This window comes from Ovis aries, chromosome 1 (genome assembly GCF_016772045.2).
Source record: "Ovis aries strain OAR_USU_Benz2616 breed Rambouillet chromosome 1, ARS-UI_Ramb_v3.0, whole genome shotgun sequence".
NCBI lineage: Eukaryota > Metazoa > Chordata > Mammalia > Artiodactyla > Bovidae > Ovis > Ovis aries.
This window is the reverse complement of record NC_056054.1, coordinates 251,847,195-251,865,144: the sequence shown is the minus strand read 5'-3', so window position 1 is coordinate 251,865,144 and position 17,950 is coordinate 251,847,195. Positions and strand designations below refer to the sequence as shown.

Below are 17,950 nucleotides of genomic sequence, written 5' to 3'. Positions count from 1 at the left end.
CCCATTTTTTTTAATGATTGCAGATTATTCCATTGTATGGATCTGCCATAATTTAGCTAACCAGTCTCCAGCAGATGGATATTTAGAGGGTTTCCAAATGTTTGCTATTATTAGCAATGTGGCAATGAGCATACTTTTAACTTCATATATACATGCACACATTTCTAGAAGAAAAGGTCACAGTAACAGAGAGTAGCTTGTACAAAATATGAGATATTGTTTATAAGGCCAGTAACAGAGAGTTTGAAATATATGTGTACTATTAAATTATGTATTCAGTTGAATATCATCTATCTCCACCCTTAAGAATGAGGGGCAACTTTTTTTTGTTCACTGTGTTATCCCCAGTGGTATATTGTAAAATCTATCCATCTGTCTATCTATCTATCTATCTCTATCATCTTCTCTTTTATTTTTTTTGTATGAGTATAATCATTAAAACCACTTTCATAGCAGTTTTGTTTATGAGTTAAATGTGACAATGGTTTAGCTCCAAAATCTTTCCCTAGAGACCAAAAGGAGCGATAAGGAAAACGGGAAAGAAAAAACTCATAAAACACATTTTTAGAAAAACTAAGAGACAGAAGAAACTTGGCAATTCCAATTGCATGTGGTGTGGTGCTCAGTTGTGTCCAACTCTTTATGACCCCATGAACTGTAGCCCTCCTCTGTCCATGGAATTTTACAGGCAAGGATGCTGGAGTGGGTTTCCATTTCCTACTCCAGGGGATCGTCCCCATCCAGGAATCGAACCCATGTCTCTTGTGTCTCTTGCATTGGCAGGTGAGTTCTTTACCATCAGCGCCACCTGGGAAGCCCTCACTTGTATGTGAGTGGTGTCAGAGGCAGAGCTGAACCATGAGCCTCTCTGTTGGAAGTTGCAGAGGAACCACACAGAAGAACAGAAGTATGGAGAGGGCAGAAGAGCTCTTGGATCTTGGAAATTTCCAGAAAATATTTCCATCTAGGAGAGGGTCTCACTACAATAAATTTAAATGGATCAAAGACTTGGATCTTAAAAATGAGACCATACAAGCTCTAGCTAATGACTATAATCATTTGTAAATATCATATAATCATTTATAAATTCCTTTATACATCTGGAGTAGGGAAGATCCCTTCTAACTATGACTCAAAATCCAGAAGCCATTTAAAAAGTTTAGTCACTTGTTACATGAAGTAAAACAACTTTTCATAAGCAAAAAGATCCCTGACACTCTAAAAGAAATACTTACAATTCTTACTTCAAAGAGCTAATTTCCCAAATACACAAAGAAGTTTTTAGAAAAATTAAAAGATAAAACAGTCCCAAACCAAAGTAAGCCCAGAAGTTGGACCAATGATGTCTCACTGGAAAAGAGATATTAAACATATGAAATCTATCTCACTCAAAGGAAGGCAAAGAAAGGCAACATCAAGCTACCTTCTCATTAATCTTCACAAAGAAAGGCATCAAGCTACCTTCTCATTAATCTTCACAAAGAAAGGCAACATCAAGCTACCTTCTCACTAATCTTCATAAAGAAAAAATTTTTAAAAAATGGGAATTACTTCATCAAGGCTGTGGGAAAATAGGCTCTCTTATTCTTTTTTGTGGGGGCTGTGATATACATCATGCGCCATTTTAGTTCCTCAACCAGGGACTGAACCTGTGCCTCCTGTATTGGGAGCACAGAGTCTTAACCGCTAAACCACCGAGGAAGTCCTTCTCATTCTTTATTGGAGGTTGTTCCAGTAGAACAATTTCTGAGAGGTTAGGGAAAGTAGAACTCCTTACCGTTCCTGTTTTTTGAAGTGGAAGTGTTAGTTGCTCGGTCATGTCTGACCCTTTGCGACCCCTGTAGCCTCCAGGCTCCTCTGTCCAAGTGATTTTTTCAGCAGGAATACTGGAATAAGTTGTCATTTCCTTCTCCAGGGAATCTTCCCAATTCAGGGATCAAACCCTGTTTTCAGGTATGAAAACACAATTTATTAATTCTTTGGTATTGTTTGTAGTTTGGGGCTATTTTGATAAACACTATGAACATCCGTGGACCAGTCTCCTGACATAAATGCCATTAACTGAGTCATATGCAGAAAATGTGCATTTTGATCGAACTACATAGAAAAATCCAACATGGCCTGATTTTTTCAATACTTGTTTAGTCAAATCTTCAGCAAGATTTTCCACGTCTTCAATAGCGTTTGCTACCAAGGAAAGGAATGTTTTAGTTTGTCACCATATTGTATTAACTACTTTTTACCAAGCAGGAAGAATGAAGTGTTTTCCCAATATTCAGCTTTTTGTATTCACTCCTAAGGAAGAAATTTCAGATGCTTCTCATTTTTTATTATTATTTAATTTGAAATGATTAAGAAACAAATAAAATATTCCAAATCTTAAACATTGTTGAAATCTACTTTAGAAAAACCACCATTTGGGGGAAAGATTGTAGGTAGTTGTTATCACATTTGCCTACACATTAAAGTCCTCGGTTTGAAACAAGGCAGAAACAGTCAGATCTTCCCATTTTCCCCAGGAGGACACTGAGCACACATATTCACTCCTACGGAAGAAATTTCAGATGCTTCTCATCACTTTTTGTTATTAACTTTCATTTAAGATGGTTAAGAAGCATATCAAATATTGCAAACTTTAAACATTGTTGAAAATCACTACTTTTGGAAAAGATTATCGAGGCTTGTCCTCCTGCTCTAAATATCTGCTTTTACGTTTTGCTGATTTTTAGTTGTGGTTAATATCTCAAGGTCAATGTATAACATGAGTAAAGGTTTTTGATAATGATCGTGAATGCAATTCATATTTCTAATAGTCTTTAGAATTTGGAACTTGTCTTTGCATCTCTTCCTTTCATACTTGATTAGATTTTCATTCTTTTTACCTCATATGGTAACTGATGAAGCACTCATTCAAGGGAACAGAAGAAGGGTTGGCTCAGCCATTTTCTTCTTCCCTTATACTTCCATTGTTAGCAACATCTTCAACCAACATTTCTTATTTAATTAAAATCATATGCTATCATCTCTATATTACTTAACTGGGTACTCTTACACCACAGTGTGGCAGTAGCCCAAAAGTGAGGTCATGAGTGAGAGGTCATCCCGTAATTTCCACTTTCTCCCCTCAAGCCAGGGGGAACTCACTATAAGGAATCAGGGTATCCCTAAGGCAGATAGCACAGCCTAGCTTCATTAGGGCTAACAGCCGGAAAGCTTCAGATCTCAAGCCCTGCCCCGTCACATCTCTCTCTCCTCCAGTGTCTCTGTTTCTCACTCTGTATCCCTTTCTCATCCTTCCTTCTGCTGACTTGTTTCTACCGCTTGAGCAAGCAGTGACCAAACATGACCCCCTCAAGGCTACTGAATTTTATGTCCTCAATCCAAGAGGCCAGTTGAGGCTATCTAGAATCCTCATCCAAATCTGTGGTGCCAAATTCCAAATAGCTGAACTTGGGTCAGAGGCTCCACACTGGGTCAATCAACTCTGACCAAGCCCATACTTGCAGGTGGGTGAGACTGATTCTCAGAGAAGGGGATTTGGGGATGCCAAGATATTCCAAAATATGGCTTTCACAAATCGCCCTAGCTTGTGTATCCTGATGTAACCATTTGACTGTAGAAATTGTCTCTTCCACCCTTTGCTTGTATCATTTCTTCTCCCATGGATGGGGCTGGAACAGGGATGGTGACATTTGTTTCTGTGGGGTTTTTTCTCCACACCTGTACTTGAGCATAGGTTGACACATCTGTTCATCATTAATTGGTGAATGCACTGAGTTGGATCATACTTAGAGCCTACTTCTCTTTCTGTTTACTTTGCATATCTTTCTCCTTGTTCATCATGTATTGACTGTATAATTTAACTCAAGGGTAATACCACTTCTCTCACTTTTAAGTTTTGTGGAGAGTTGACTACAGAACCAAATCCTAAACACATTCTTTTCCAAAATTAGCTTATTGTGCACATAAATCCTCAAGAGGGTCAGAGAGATTGAAGTAAGTAAGTGTCACAAACTGATTAAGAATATGGTTAGCAAGAAAAAAATCCACGTCATCTCTTGAAGGTGAAAAACTCAGCAAAAAAAAAAAAGAGAGGGGACAGAGAGAGGAAATGGAAAACTCACTTGAAATAATTGTGATAACCCAAATGTTATCTGTGCTCAATATTTAGATGTGTGATATATAGAAATAGATACAGAAGTCGCATTGGAGTTGGAGGTAGATATGGAATAGACAGAGAGCATAAACTCAGAAAGACGAGAAGCCACTGTGTAGGAGTTCCCTTTACACTATCTGTACCACTCCACTCAAAATAAGTTGACAACCACAAAAGCTAGATTTTTGACCATGGCAGAGGCATTTGACAGTCTGGAGAGAGAGAAAAAAAGCCCATCAGAACTCTTGCTTTGATTCCCTATTTTGAATCAGAACCAACAGAATCATGACCTTGCTCAAGTGAAAGAGAATACGTGATTTTTTTCCCTCCTTATTAGAGAATTAAGCAGTAAATGACAATGTTTAACTATTTCATCCTAAAACAAGGAAGAATAAAGAAAAACTGGTTTGCCTATAGACAAACGGGAAAGACAGTGAGAGACTTCAAGATTTTGGAGCATTAAAAGTGATGCAAAGCGCATTTAATGGACACCCCCAGAGCTTTTTTTTCTAAGCACTGCAATTGATTGCCACGAGATTATGATGCCATTAAAATTCACTCTGCCCATAAACTAATGCTGCGGAAAATGCTGACGTTTATAGCAGTTCCTACAAGGGACATATTTCAGTGTGAAAGTAAGTCCTAATGTAAGAACTTTATCTCAGTAAAGCAACATCTAGGAAGGGGGGAGCAGGAGGAGGAAGAGAGGCCGTCTGGGAGTGCTGGGAGTTTTATTTCTCTCAATAATGGGTGTATGGATGCTAAATTTCAAAGACTTTTTAAAATAAATCTATTGGCCTTTGACAAAATCAATCCAAACCCCATAAACCAAGAAGTCATCCACTTGATATTAATGAGCCCACATTTGCATTTATTTGTCTCTTACACTAGACAAACCATTAATTTCGTGTTTATGCTTCCTTTGAAGTTTGAATGCTCATAGATAGATGGCCTCATCGAATCTCCTGCTGCTACATTAATATTTCGCTATAAATGATAAATTTTATCATTTTCCACAACACCCCTTTTTACTTTAAGAAAGCTGTGAAAATACAAGCAATAAGTCTTAAGGTCTGAAAGCACAGCTTTTTTTTTTTTAATACCCTTCAGCAGGGATCATTAAAATAGTGATATCTTTAACATCAGGATACCTTTGATGGCCTCTACGATTTGGAAGCTGAGACGATGTATATCTCGTCAACTAATCAACCTTTCTTGGATAAAGGATGGTTCAGTTGGCTAGAGCTGACACATAGGTCCATTTCTGACCACACTCATTGCCTCAAGTTTTTTTCAGAATTTATATGACAATATTTTAGTTTAAAATATTAGTCTAATTTATTGAATTTAAAAGAAGAAGTATTTTGAAAGGTTTGAGATAGAAAAGTTTACCACCAACAGGGTGTTGGGAATGACACAGTGCCAGGTGAGAGGGTCAACAGGGTCTAGAAGGAACCCACTAAATGGTATATAGGGCATGATGTCATGGAGATGGTTACAATCAGTTCAGTTATTCTGTTTGATAATAATGATGATGATAAGGAGTAGAAAGATGATGATGATGGTGATGATGGATACTTGTTGAGCCCTTCCTACATGTTAGACAATGAGCTATGAGCTCTGCAGCCATCCTCTCAACAATCCTAAAAGGCAGCTGCTGCTGATATTCTCAGCTGATAGATAGGAAGCCCAAAGGGATAAATAGTTTTCCAAAGGGATAAGTGCTACAAGGAATGGTAAGTCTATTTGCATCTCTGCCACCGTGCTGTTCGGATCCACCAGGATCTCCCAGGGGTGGTCCTATAAGTGGCTGAAACCTTTCATTTAGTCCTATTCCAATCTTTTTCATTCTGTTTTAATAATAGAGGTAAGAAGGGGATCACAGCCAGAAATTTCCAGGTGATTAACTTTGGTGACATCACCTATCCTCATAGCCTGAGTCAGGCGCAAGGAAAAACTGGCACATCTCTAAACCTTCACTTGAGTGAATTTTCTTGGAACCTTCTCTCTCTGTACATTTTCACTTCTCCTGTCCTTCAAATGGCCTCTTTTCCATTTTTGACAGAGCTCACAAATCCAGTCTCACCCACACACGCACCTACCTGTCTGCTCCACCATTTAAGTGTATTTGAAATTTGCTTACCTATAGTGTTTGCTATAATTCATGGTTTGCTTTGATGTTTCATTAAAATTAATATCTAGCTTTTTATATGTCTTATAAATACACATTCATATCCACTTCTTCTAGATTAATATTATGCATTCCATTTGGGAGGTGAATGGGCAGGAATTCTATCTTTAACCAGAATCCCCATGTTCAAATTGATTTAACAAAAGAAACAATTTGCAAAAAAAAAATTATCATAATAAGAATGTTTGTAAATCATTATGATGCTAGGTATTTGGTTTAACATTTTTTTTTTTAACTTCTCTGCCAAATCTGTCTGATTATGGACTGGAGTGAAATGCTTAACAAGCAAGCGTAAGCTGTGTTATTAAAATAATGTATTGACCAGGAGTGAGAAAGGCAGCTCATTGGTAAGAGAAATCCTTTTCTGTTCAGAAAAAAATTGGTCATGAAATAAGTATTTTAGGTACTGATGGACTAGTATAGTCTATATGGGATGCAGAGCAAGGACATGAAAGGAAACAGCCAGCCTTCCTGGTTACAGGAAAGGCTACAAGAACAAGCAGCTGAACAGTGTTTTGAATGAAGGAAAACCATCAATCACAATAAGAAGAAAAGCTATGACCAATCTAGACAGCATGCAAAAAAACAAAGACATTACTTTGCCAACAAAGGTCCATCTAGTCAAAGCTATTTTTTTCCAGTAGTCACGTGTGTATGTGAGAGTTGGACTATAAAGAAAGCTGAGTGCAGAAGAATTGATGCTTTTGAACTGTGGAGTTGGAGAAGATTCTTGGGAGTCCCTTAGACTGCAAGGAGACCAAACCAGTCAATCCTAAAGGAAATCAGTCCTGAATATTCATTGGAAGGACTGATGCTGAAGCTGAAACTCCAATACTTTGGCCACCTGATGCAAAGAACTGACTCACTGGAAAAGACCCTGATGCTGGGAAAGATTGAAGGTGGGAGAAGAAGGGGATGACAAAGGATGAGATGGTTGGATGGCATCACCAACTTGATGGACATGAGTTTGAGTAAGCTCCAGGAGTTGGTGATGGACAGAAAAGCCTAGTGTGCTGCAGTCCATGGAGTCACAAAGAGTCAGACATGACTGAACAACTGAACTGAACTGAACTGAACTGATCTCATTAACTACAATTAAAGTATTGAGGTTTACTAGGTGCCAGGTACTTTTAAATTTATTTTTATTGAAGTATAGTTGAATTACAATGTTGTGTTAATTACTGTTATACAGCAAAGTGATTCAGTTATAGACATATACATATTCTTTTCCATTATGGTTTATCGCAAGATCTTGAGTAACATTTTCCTGCACTGTACGGTAGGTCCTTGTTGTTTTCCCATTCTATATCTACCAGTTTGCAACCCCAAACTCTCTCTCCTACCCTCTTCCATCCACTTCCCTCTTGGTCCAGGTACTTTTAAAGTGTTTCATATTTGATCTCACAACTATCCCCTAAGTAAACACTATTGTTGTTATTCAGTCTCTAAGTATTTCTGACTCTTGGAAACCCCATGGACATGCCTGCCTTCCCTGTCCTTCACTATCTTGAGGAGTTTGCTCAAATCCTGTCCATTGAGTTGGTGATGCCACCCAACCATCTTATCCTCTGTGATCCCCTTCTCTTCCTGCCTTGAATCTTTCCCAGCATCAGGGTCTTTTCCAATGAATCAGTTCTTTGCATTAGGTGACCAAAGTATTAGAGCTTCAGTTTCAGCATCAGTCCTTCCAATGATATTCAGGATTGATTTCCTTTCAGATTGACTGGTTGATCTCCCTGCTGTCCAAGGGTACACTATGATTATCCCCATTTAGCAGGAAAAGTAAGACCCTACTATGATAACTATCTTGTCTAAGGTACGTGGCTATTGGGAGTTGGGGCTGGTATTCAAACCTAGACACTCTGACTCCAGAAGTCCCTGAATGAGTTAACTTCCAGGAAAAAAAAACTCATTTCAAAGCATGGGGTGGGGTGGGGAGGGCATTGTACCGCTGCCTAACTGAACACAAACTAAAAGAAAACAGATTATAAGTATAGACTTTAAAATAAACCATTAAATTTTGAAATAACAAGTTTAAGTAAGCCTGAAGGCATTGGAATTTCCATAAACACTGGTGCTGACATGGATTTGAGCTTGTCTCCACAGCAATGGAATATCTCCAGGAGGAGAGAGTGAAGGTTGTGGGCTTAGGTCCTCAATAAGTAGAAGAGAACTCTTCTGGCTGGATCCTGTCCTGAGCCATAAACAATTTATTAGTGTTGACCCAGGAAGCCCAAGCCCCTAGCAGTCATCACTCTTCATGGAGTCTAAGCCTGAGATGGCCATTTTCCCCTTCCTCAATGATATTAGGATGAAAGAGATGCAGCAACCAAGAGCTTCTTTAATTTTTTACTTTCATCAGCTCTCTTCTTTTCATACCAACCATCTCAAGTTGTCCCCTGGAGTTCCTGATTCTGGAACCAAAGCTGAACTTCACTTTAGTCCATTCACTTTGGAAAGAGGAACAAAGAAAAGAATGGGAAAACAAATTTTAATTTTTTTAAAGAAAGAAATGCTAACACACAAGCCTCAGTGGATACACAGGAGCAAAGTTCTTTTCGTTTCATAACAATCACCTGGAGAAGCAGGTGCCACTGAGTTGGGCAAGGTTGCTGCGTGGGGCCCATTGTGTGGATGGGACGTAAATGAGTGTGTCGGCATCTTCGACAACAGAGCCTGTTCTATGGGCCCCTGTTCACGGGCCCATTGTGCCCGTGTTGCTAGAAGAACTCAGGCTTGCCAATGGAAGACGCTCGTTCTCACTGTCCCCCAACCTCTGCTTTGCCATCCAAATCTACCGTTATGGATATAATGCAGACCTTTGGCATTCATGGTCCCTTTGTCCTATGCTTCTGAAACAAAAGCTATTATTCTGCGCCTTGAAAGCATGCACACAGAGAAATAAAGCAGCCTGAAAGACTAGCCTAAAAAGGGAGCGTGAGCTCCATTTAAAGTTAAAAACACAAGGAAAACAAAACACTTCCAATGAAAAATGGGTTTTCACGCCTTTGTGTACACACATACGTGTATTTGTCAGAACATTTCATCCAAATGTCCACAGCAAAAGCAAGTGACCTGCCCTTGCTTTCAGAAGCCAAGAGGGGTGGAGAAGAGGGGCAGAGAAGAAGAAATTTTAAGCTTGCTATGAACGGCTTGCTCCAGTTAATGGGCTCCAATACACACCACAGAAGGAGGAAAGGTGTTTTTTTATGAAGAAATGGCCAGCAGGGAATATAATGTGCTTCATGGCTCTATATAAATGAAGGATACAACCAGAGCATTTATTTCCAGCACCCCACCCTCACTTCTTCTGGGAAAGCAGTGACTAAAAGCAGGCAGAGTTCTGCTTTCATTGAGGGAAATTCAGTATACACCAAAGATGCTGAAAGCGAAAACAAAGTCGCTCAGTTGTGTCTGACTGTTTGCAACCCCGGGACTATAGCCTACCAGGTTCCTCCGTACATTGGATGCTGAAGCTACGACCAAGTGACTGATGTGCTTGAACTTGTCATCTAACTTTCTGAGAATCCCAAGTGATTTGAAAGTTTGTGTGTCAGGGGGAAATGTTCAGCATAATCTTGAGTCTAGAGTGACCTTGTGAAATTACAGGAGGCTCACCCTGCCTTTGGCATCACATGTTCTATGTGCACAGCCCGGTGGTTTAGACATAGCCTTTTCTTAAAGTTGTCCAGGGCACAAGACCTCAGACTTCCCCTAGTCATCCATGCTGGTCCCAAACTCACCTCCAGTGCTTGGCTCATGCCGTCCCCACTGCCTGACATCTTTTTTCTCCTCTCCTCACCTTCTAGTTCTTACTCGGCTCTTCATAAGCCAGTTTTGGCCATCAGCAGTGCCCTCTAACTCCAAGGCTGGGTGAGGTCCCACTACTCCTATGGGCCTTTGTTCTATCAGAGAATCAACCAGGCTGCATTGAAAGTCTTCCCTATTCCTTTGGGAGATCCTGGGCTCATGTCATCCTTATCATCCTAACAACAGAAATAATAGCTGACAAAAAGCCCATGTATGGTAAACACTGAATGAGTGAATACCTGGAGGCAAGAAGCTCTTTCTTATCCCAGTTCTAAGTCTCTTAACACTGCCATTTAAAATCAAGAAAATCAATACAATGTCTCTTTTTCCTCAGGACCAGAATGTCCCCTTCCACACGTTACAGCATGGAACAGACTGGGGGTCACTCTTCAGCAGTCACAAGTCAGGCTTACCTATCATAAGAACAACCCAAAGGAAGGGTCTCTGCAGATCCCCAGGGGTGTGGGGTGGGGGAAGGCTCACTTTCTAATCACAAGAGCAAAGCTGAGGGTCATTCATCCTGCTGCAATCAGGGGGTTTGGTACATGGACCCAGAAATAATCACTGAAACTCAGATCAGTTCTTAGGAGTTAGTGGTATGATCTGAGCCCAAGGCAGAGTCCAGAACTCAGGTGCCAGTCTAACTGGAGATGAGGCCCAAACTTTAGCAGACAGTAGGAGAGAGGAGATAACAGACCCAGTCATGGAAAACTGCATTGTTCCAGCACAAGAAATCCAATCCCTTGGGCAGAGGAGAGCATAAGACTGGATTTAGAGCTGGGGGAAAGTGGGAGTACCCACACAATGGTTAGAGAAACAGGAGCCTGACCAGGTGCTGACCAGGGCAGCATAACTCCACTCCATCCCCCTTTCTCCAAGACAGTCACATACATTCAGGGGTTCAGGATGCCCAGTTACATGTCCTTCCTGACTCTGGAGCACACACAGAAGGATGGTATTTGAAAGGGAAGCAAGCACTGATTTTAGTCATCAGTACCCAGAATCTCCCAGTGCACAGCTTTCTGGTCAGAATTGGTGTGGAGAAGAGAAAAAACATGAGGGAAAAATGGCATTTTCTACTTTCAGCCAGAGACCCAGACCTTGGGACTCATAGCCCCAGATCGCCAGTGATCTTTCTGAGTCACAGAATAGGTTGTAAGTTTAACTGCATGCATGCCTCTAGCCAGCCTCTACCACGATGTCACAGGAACAGGATTCAGGCAGTGAAAAAGAAAGCAGCAGGCCCAGTTCTACTTTTGAAATACAGCCACCCTGCTCTTTAGTAAATGTAATCCATTGAATCACTGGATTCACAGGATCTTACAAGGCAATTTAGCAGGTAAGGAGGAGACGCCCTCCTTTGACTAAGGCAGGAAAGTAGGAGCTATTGTTTCATGTTCCAGCTTCAGGGAGAAAAAATTACATAGACCTTTATGTTCCCTCTAGTTTCATAATATAAATATAGGACACAACTTGGGAGGGTCAAAGTACCAAGCCTCTACCAGAATCAGAAATGAAGCATCTATAGCAACATAATGTGCGTTTTATGATGGAAGATGATACACATAGTATGTGTCAGAAATAGGGAAGGATCTTTTTTTTTTCACCAAATCAATCCAGAAGACTATCAAAGTTGAGGTGGCCTGTTTAGAAGCTTTTATAATAACAACATCGAAGCATGCCCATTTTGGTAAGAACAATTGCGATGGAACACTTCTATCATAAGCGGTACATAAGCAGAGGCAACTCAATGAAACCAGCAAATTTCATGTTAAAAAAAAACTTTGGCAACTGTAGCAGATGGTCTTCAAAATTGAGGATTAAAAAATGTTTTATAAGTAGAGTCTGGAGATGATTCTATCTTTCCAAAGCTTCCAGAAATAATTCATCATCTCCCTCCTCACCTGCCCTTACCTTGGGATCCCTAGCAGTATGACCTCCACCTGTCACTCGAGTCAGAAACCTGGGAGATGGTTCCTGCTCTCCCTACCTTCATATCCAGTCTATAATCCAAGTCCTGTGAATTTCATCTTCTGAACACCTCACGCATTTATTTTCTCCCCTTCATCTCCACTGATGATGAATGACTCTAGACCCCATCTTCTCTCCCCTGCCTCTTCCACCCCTTAACCTAACTCCCAATCCCATCTTCATTCTCTAACTGAAGTGAACACTCCCATATGCAAATCAGAGGCATCCCTTTGCTTATAATTTTTTTAATGTTTTTTCATTGTTTATAGTAATTGCTTTAGTCAAATCTACTAAATAAGAAATTTCCAAGGTTCCAAAGAAAATGGTTTTTAATAGGGGTAGCAGTAGTTCATTATTGGGAACAGATGAGGGACGGACTGATGGCACACAGAAGGACTGCTAGACTGAAATTACCAGCCTGCTGTGATGGAAGAAAATATGTTTTCTGTGCAATCTGCAGAGTTCATAAAAACTTCTCCAACAAGGCTCAGCATTCTGTTCTTGGAGATGATAACAGATTAAAGCAATCTACATACCACCATCAAATTAATCTCTGTAAATCATAGCACTAGCTGTGCCATTCAATGGCTCACCCACTACCCATCCAGTTCAGGACCCTACACAATATGAGCTCAATCTGCTTCCCCAGCTTTACTTTCTATACAGCCAACCCCCCAAACAACTAGACTCTTTGATGTTTCCCGTAACAGTCCTTTGTTCACATGATTGCTCACACTCCTCCAGCCATCTGCCAATCTCCCTCTAACAGTCATTCAGACCTGAAGTCCCTGGGACTGACCATTTTAAACATAGGTCTCCCCTCTGACTTCCTGCTAAAGTATAAGAGGAGTGTGTTAAAATAGTGTTTGTGATTGGCATTATGCTTTGGTAGTAAAGGAAAGAGAATGGGAGCAGGGATTTGTTTTGTTTATGTGGATCAAGTATTGTGAACAAGAAGCAAAAGTAGCACCTTTATACTAGACATCAAGCATTTACACAAGAATATTTTAATTCCGGTATGTTACCAAACTTACTAAGGAAGATAAGCAGTAGAGCCAATGAGATTTAGACCCCTGCTTCGACTAGGTGGGCCCTGGGTATATATCAACCAAGGAGAGATGAGTACCAGCTTCTAGAATAATACCCTGGAAAGAAAATCACTGTGAGAGGTATGAGCCCTGGCCCCAGTGGCATCCCTACTTCCTGCATCCTACTTGATAGAAAAATGTGCTGATGTCTCTGAAGGTGGAGAGTCTTGCAGCTGTTGCGACCCAGTCTGAGAAATTAACACCATCCTGTCTGTCACCAGCCACATGCATCCTGAACAAGATCCAAGGAGATTAGGGAGCATGCAGATTGGTGTCTTTGCTTCTCTATTTGCTGTACCAACAAAGAGGCCTTACTTTGGATTGGTTTGGTTTGAAGTTTCTGATGCTAAGAATGCTTGATGAGGTTGAGCCATGTGAGCAAGTTAAGGAGGATTAGGGTACTTAGTTTCCAGCCCCTAACTCCCCTAGATAATCCTAGCAAATAGCCTCATTGACCCTGCCTCCTCCTCCTTCTAGGGAACTTTGCACTTAGATCACAGAATGTCAGAGTTGCAAACAGCCTAACTCAGTCCCATCAAATCTAACCTTTCACCTTCTGGCCTCTTTTTAGGACAAGATGTATTTGAAAGTACATTTGAAAATCAATGTTTTCCAGTGAAGTTATGGAATGACATCTGCACGTCCCACTTGGTTGCCTAGAGTTATGGAAGCTCAGTCAATCCATAGTCACCTGCTATGTGACGCAGTGTTGGGGCCATTGACTGGAGAGTTAAAGACAGTCGCAGCTCCCAAGGGGCAATAGAAGTGCAGTGAGATGGGGCCTCTTCAGAGGGCAAGATCCCACAGGGGCAGGTGAAAAGAGTAGTGTATACAAACGATGACAGGGGAAAGTAATCAAATGGAGCAGGTCAGGGAAAATGTCCTTGAAATGAAGGCGTTCCAGCTGAACCATGAAGGAGGGCCCAGGTGTTCTGGAGAGGAACTCTAAGTCTGGAGACAGCAGGAAATGGCCATGTGTATGTATTAGAAGCATCTTCAAGTCTTCCAGAGTGATCTCCTGCTGACAGCAATCAATTCTTTAGTTAATTAGGATGCTTGTAGACTCTACAACCTAGAACTGGGCCAGATGGCTGGCTCTGTCCCTTGATAAAGAAACATTAGGTTCTGCCACAGTTAGCTCCACTTGCTAGTAAAATGTCCTTCTCGATACTATGTTTATCACATCAATTTCATGCTCCAGAATTTACCAAGCTCACAATTGTCCTTTGGGACTAAAGTATCCCACTTTTCAACGTCATCTGCGTAAGTGCATGCTCAAATTTCTTTTTTACTCCCAACCCTCATCCTTTCATCTCAGCCAAACCTGTTGCCTGACTAGCCTCTGTTTCAAAAGTCCTTCTTTTCTCCTTTATAGCTTTGACCAGACTATCCCCATCATTTGGACAGGAAAGATGGGAAGGAGAAAGAAGGCAGAGAAACAAAAGACAAGTAGTGGAGAGAGAGGGAAAATGGAAGAAAGAAAGAGAAAAGAGAATATCTAATCCTTCCCAGCATGCATTTCATGGTTCTGCTCCCCACAGTCAGGAGTCATTGGACACACTTACAGTAAGATCTGAGTCATTCTTCCCCAAGGCAGTTTATCTGATCTGGTTAATTCTGTCATGTGACTTCCACAATTCAGATCTACCCTGCAGAATATGACATAGAAAGAAGACAAGTTAGCTTTTAGCCAGAAACACAGAGAGCAGGGCAAGTCCTCTTAGGGTCCCCATTCTTCACTCAATACTAGGACCTTGACCTGGGAAATGAGTATTTCATTTTCCTTATTCCTAATTCTCAAAGTGTGTTCAGCCGCTCATCGTGTCCGACTCCTTGTGACCCTACGGACTCTAGCCCACAAGGCTCTTCTCTCCATAGAATTCTCCAGGCGAAAATGCTGGAGTGGATTGCCATTTCCTTCTCCAGGGGATCTTTCCGACCCAGGGATTGAACCCAAGCCTCCTGCACTGGCAGATGGATTATTTACTGCTGAGCACCCACATATACAAATCTTATTATAAACTGAAACCAAGATGCAACATACTGGGTTTTAGCAGGGTTATCTCCAAAGAAGTGAGTTTTCAAGTGAGTTCAAGAAACCAAACCTACATCCATGGCCATTCTCTTTTCCTTCTTGTATTTGGCACTACCACCAAAATCCTGCCCCTGGAGCCTCCTCATGTGTGTATACATGATGGCAAAGCACCAGATGAAGATGTGAATAATTCAATCAAAAGCCAAAGCCAATTCTGAATGGTTTGTCTTGAAAAAATTAACTGATTTTGCCAAATGCTCTGATGTTTAATAACCATAATTACACTTCATAATTTGTTGTAACCCATCACTTGGAGACAGAAATGCTGAATTAATTGCACTATTTTTGTGACCTCTTAGACTATCTCCACTAAGACCAAGTTAATTTCTCAACATGGGAAGATTCATTTTTCGTACAGAATATCAGTAATAAACCCAGAGCATAAGTGAGCAGTGTGCACAAATGGCTGCCATCAAACAGCTCTGCGATCACACCCTAGTTCTGCTTAAATGCAATTTATGTCAAATACATTAACGGAGAATGTGATGAGTATTTGATTTGTTTTGGCTTTGTGGCCAAATAGCATAATTTCTCAAGGATTTGTATATGTGTTTACAACTAGCAAAACTAATAAGTAGGAGCATCCACCTAAGGGTCATTTATGGGGTCAAGATAGCTTTCTAGAAGATGGGCTTCTCTATGGAGACAACTGGGGAATCTCTTGTTCAAGGCACTCATGTCATCAAGAATTCATTGGGCACATGCTAGTTCTGGGGACATCTCATTGTCCTTCAGGGATTTCCCTGAATATGTGCAGAGCAGCTGGTCAGTCTTGAGATGGTCCAAGCCCATTCCTTGGGCTGATGCTTTGACCCCAGTGTGTCTGTGAGGCAAGCAGGGCTGCAGGTGGTCAGGCTACGAAGAGCGCTTTAGCTGATGGTTTGAGTAAGAAGGTTGTTTCAGAACATCATTCTGTTACAGATTGAGAAGTGGCTCATGTGCTGGGCAGGGACTAACAGCTCTGTTATTTCTCTGCATAGGATGCAGAATGGCAAAATTTCTCGTTTATGGGTACTACCAATAACTAAGGGGATGGACTTAGAGCCAGTTGAGATAGATATTCAGTGCTCCATGATTTCTGAGGACTGACTGATTTTACTTTAAAATATATATTATTTTTCAAAAGCTAATACTAACCTGATTCGGTTTTAATGTAAGTAAGTAATGGGAGATAAAAAACTCTGAGCAAATATAATTTATTTATGGCCTCTTCTGAGTCAGTTATAACTAGCTCTTCAGATGCTGTCTGTTGTTTAGATTTTGTTTCTACTGCTGACATTGAGTAAGATTGCTAGATGATTCTAGGACGTTAGACTGTGATAAAATTTATGTTATTTCCACTGATATCTATTTAAACAGTGAAATTAGTTTGTTTCAACAAAGTTGTTGATGAAAAGTAATATTATGGCTTTAAAGGACTTACCTGGTGGCTCAGTGGTAAAGAATCTGCTTACAAGGCAGGAGACACAGGTTCGATCCCTGGATGGGGAGGATCCCCTGGAGAAGGAAATGGCAAATCTCCAATATTCTTGCCTGGGAAAACTTGTGGACAGAGGAGCCTAGCAGGCTACAGTTTAAGGGATCGCAAAGAGTCAAACATGACTTAGCCACTAAACAATAACAATAATGGATTTAAAAGTGAATTATCAAGGAATCAATCATTCAAGTGTTACACTATTAGACTTTTTTTTTTTTTAAACTTGGTACAGGTTAGCAATCAGCATACTTTTTTCACTTAGTTCTCCTGAAAATGAGGAAATTAACCTAAATATCTGACACATGGCCAAGGTCTGACATTACCATGATGCAGAGATTCCTGGGCATTGGCAGGGCAGCATCCCACCCTCATAGCCTGTAGGGGGGAGAACATGCAAATATACAGAGGGAGAGAAGGATGCTGGCACAAGACATCCTCAGAATATGCCCCAAGCCATTAAGTCTCAGGTTTGAAAAATGGGACCTTTTGATGAACTGTCCACTGACTGAGAAATATCATTACTCTTTTAAAATATAGAGTGTCATGTGTGATGAGCAAATCTGCATGTATGTACTCAAAAGCAGAAGGAAACATGGAGATACTCAGTGTACTACTAAACTTTGATTATGCAGGTCTCCTTGAGATATTTGAGGTGATACAACCCAAACCTGGATGAAGTTGAGTTTTTTTAGCTCATGTAATGATGTGGTGCATAAGACAAGTGAAGAACACAAACAGAAGATTTCAGATGAAATTTTCATATTGAAATATTGTTTTCTTTCATATTGAAATAACTGTTTTAAAATATCCTTCAAACATATCAGAAAAAGTCATCTGTACAAAAGAAATGACAAGCTCATTACATTTGCATGTCATATATCTTAAACTGCCCAAAGCTTCAGGAATAAGTGTAGCCAAGAATCCAGAAGTTAATCCTTCAGTCCTGACACCAAGCCTCACCTTCATCAAGACATGCACCCTGCTCCCAGGGAGCCATTGGTCCACACTGAGTCAGAACTGAGCACTCACTTGGAGATTACATGTTCATTTCTCTGAATCCGCAGTGTACTGGGAGCTCCCTTAGAGAAGGCACCATGTCTTTTATCTCTTTGTCTAATTGTGTTCTCTTGAAGAAGAAATCAATAATTGCAGGAAAAGGAGG

At 40.6% G+C, this 17,950-nt stretch overlaps 1 long non-coding RNA gene across 1 annotated transcript in view; it reads right to left on the bottom strand.

The window, feature by feature from the left end:
- Nucleotides 1-1,782: 1,782 nt before the first annotated feature.
- The window catches only part of LOC121818571 (uncharacterized), a 40,889-nt gene continuing 24,721 nt past the window's right edge, over nt 1,783-17,950 (bottom strand). Inside the window, exons 2-3 of the long non-coding RNA XR_006058540.2 lie at nt 14,782-14,865; nt 1,783-1,943 (exon numbers count right to left, since the gene is read on the bottom strand). This is a non-coding gene — a long non-coding RNA (uncharacterized LOC121818571). The remainder of the gene's footprint in view (nt 1,944-14,781; nt 14,866-17,950) is intronic.